The 2,639-nt window shown below is 55.3% G+C and overlaps 1 long non-coding RNA gene across 1 annotated transcript; it reads right to left on the reverse strand.

Annotated features, from left to right (window-relative positions):
- Nucleotides 1–891: 891 nt before the first annotated feature.
- Nucleotides 892–2,620, reverse strand: LOC117152143. The gene is made up of 2 exons (XR_004462413.1): nt 1,999–2,620; nt 892–1,369 (listed from the first exon to the last, which is right to left on the reverse strand). It is a non-coding gene; the product is annotated as an uncharacterized LOC117152143 (long non-coding RNA).
- Between the last annotated feature and the right edge of the window lie 19 nt (nt 2,621–2,639).

Consider the following 2,639-nt stretch of genomic DNA (forward strand, 5'->3'; position numbering starts at 1 on the left):
CGGCTAGACTGGGTCAACTACACTCGTGCTCTCCGATCGGTGGTCGATCTTGGGCAGGACAGAAACGGCGATCCGGCCGAGAGAACCGCATGACATTTGCCAGAGAAGCGGTGAATGAAGCGAGGAAACACGGTGAACGCGAACGTATCGATGGTGAAAAGAAAAAGACGGCACACCCGATAATTCGATCGACGGTACGGCAGCCACGGGTCGAAACGCGACAGAGAGAACAGACCGGAATGGAACGGAACGGTACTGCACGGCACGGCACGGCACGACACGGCACGTCGCGGCGCAGCACGACGCGGCGTAGTTATCGTACAAAAGAGAACGCATCGAATACGGAACGCTAGACGAATTACCGAAATACGCAGGATAAGGACGGTTTACGAGCTACGGTTTACGGTTTACGGTTACCAATCACACGTAAAGACAAAAATGATAGAGATTATGAAGTATCGTAGAGGAAAAATTAAACTCACCCAAAAGTAGCAGCTTAAGTTCCCGCCTGGCATCTCGTTTATCCTTTCGGAGTTGCCGCTCGATCTCCTGATTAATTCGTTTCTGCTCCCTCGCCTCTTCCGACAGGCAGCACGCCATAGCTCAGGACGGCAGGATCCTCGACGGATGGAGGAGGAAGAGAGGAGAAAAATGAGGAGGAAGAGGACGAGGAGGAGGAGGAAAAGGAGGAGGAGGGAGGAGAGGGAGGGAGGAAGGGAGAGAGGGAACGAGCGATTTGCGGTGGTGGCGAGCGATTGCCGAGCGGCGGCGAGGTTCGTCGTAGACAGCAGCGGGCTCGACGGCACGGTATCGTCGTCGGGCCGATATTACCTTGCCACCGCGAACGAGCGACGACGTCTCGTCGCCGTCCTCGTGGTTTCCTTCTCTTCTTCCTTCCCTCTCGTCCTGGCCAAGCCGATCAAATCTTTCCCGATCGTCCGCACCACCACTACTACCGCCACTAGCACGATTCACCACCACTTGTCCACGGCGACGACGACGACGGCGACGACGTCGGTGACAACGACGACAACGTGCACGGAGATAGGCAGCGACTAGACGTAAACGTAGATCCGACGAACGTGTCTCCGGAATCCCCGTATTCTCAACGACGTCGGCACACGCGGCGACGGAGCACTCCTGCTAGGGCTCGACGACGCCAGCGACACATCAACACATGTACGCACACGCACGAACCTCGGCCGGTAGCTTCTCTCTATCTGCCTCTTTTCCTTTTTTCAACCTTCTCTTCCTCGATTCTCTCTAGAACCGAGACCCATCTACCTCTTCCTATTCTCTTTTCCTTTGCTTGATGTGTCCCTCCTTCTCGGTCTTTTCTCTCCTTATTCTTTGTTCACGCACGCACGTTCTGCTGCGACGAAACGTGAAACGCATTCGCGAGAGACGTCGAGGAAGCGGGGGAGACACACGCGCGCACTTTGCTCGCAGCGCGATTTCGACAATTCTGGTGAGACGAGAGCGAGAGAGGATTTTCGCGAGAGCGAGGTCCGTTGGATCGAGATCTAGAGAGTCCCGACTGTACTCCGTCGAATCTCGACCGTCGGTCCCTGGGTCCCCCGCTGTACCCGCGTACTACTCGCGAGAGAGCTCTCGTACGGCTCGTTCACTCGTTCACTCGGTCCCCGGCGCGGTTGGGTGTGGTAACCCACCGGCGCTCTATCTCCTTCTCACACTCTTTCTCTCTCTCACCCCCTCTCTGTTTCGTTTCGTTCTCCTACCCTATCTCTCTGTCTTTCTTCGATTCACACACTCTCTCACTCCCTCTCTCTCTTTCTTTTTCTTCCTTTCTCTCTCTCACTCTCTCTTTCTCTCTCTTTCTTTCTCTCTCTTTAGGGTACTCTTTCTGTACCGCACACGCGACGAGATAGATTCACACTGAATATGCACCGTGTGCGCGCACACACGCAACCTATACGCGAACGTATGCCAAACGAGCGAACGCGATTACGAGAGGTAACGTAGACGGAAACAACGAACCGAGGACGACAGAATAGAAGACGATGACGAGGTCGTCTGCTGTTATTGCCTGTGCTGCACGAGCGCCCACACCTCGAGCGGAGCAACTCCTCCTGCGATTCGCGCCGCGCCCGCTCGGTACGCAGCCTTTTATCAACCCTCGGTCGCTCGAGAATCCTGTTAGACAAAACCAGATTGGCGAAGCCCCGATACGGTAGGTCGTCGTATAGTGGTCTGTAGGCGCGGGGCGCGCACGTGTTCGCTAACGAGATTAAAATCGACGAGAAGGAGGAGGTGCGGCCGCCATCCGCCAGGGAGGAGGCACGGAGAATGGAACAGCGCCGCGTTCAGGATATAGGTTATACTCGTCTCTGTACAACCGACCGATTCTGACGATTCGCAGCGACACGGCCACCGAGAGATCACGCGCGCACTCCCTCTCTCTATCTTCTTCCCTCTTTATCACGCCGCCTCTTCTCCTTTTCTACTACCGGGTCACCCCCGAATCCTTACTTCTTTCTTCCTCCCGTATATTTCGCCACTGTTCTTGCCCTTTCGTTTTTTCACGCCGGCCCCCCTCGTGTCGCCGGTGCGTTCGAAACGAATCTCGCGATTTTCCATTTATTCATCCCCGTCATCGAAAAGTATACGATGTCGCTATA

This window comes from Bombus impatiens, unplaced genomic scaffold (assembly GCF_000188095.3).
Source record: "Bombus impatiens unplaced genomic scaffold, BIMP_2.2 scf_0723, whole genome shotgun sequence".
Taxonomy (NCBI): Eukaryota; Metazoa; Arthropoda; class Insecta; order Hymenoptera; family Apidae; genus Bombus; species Bombus impatiens.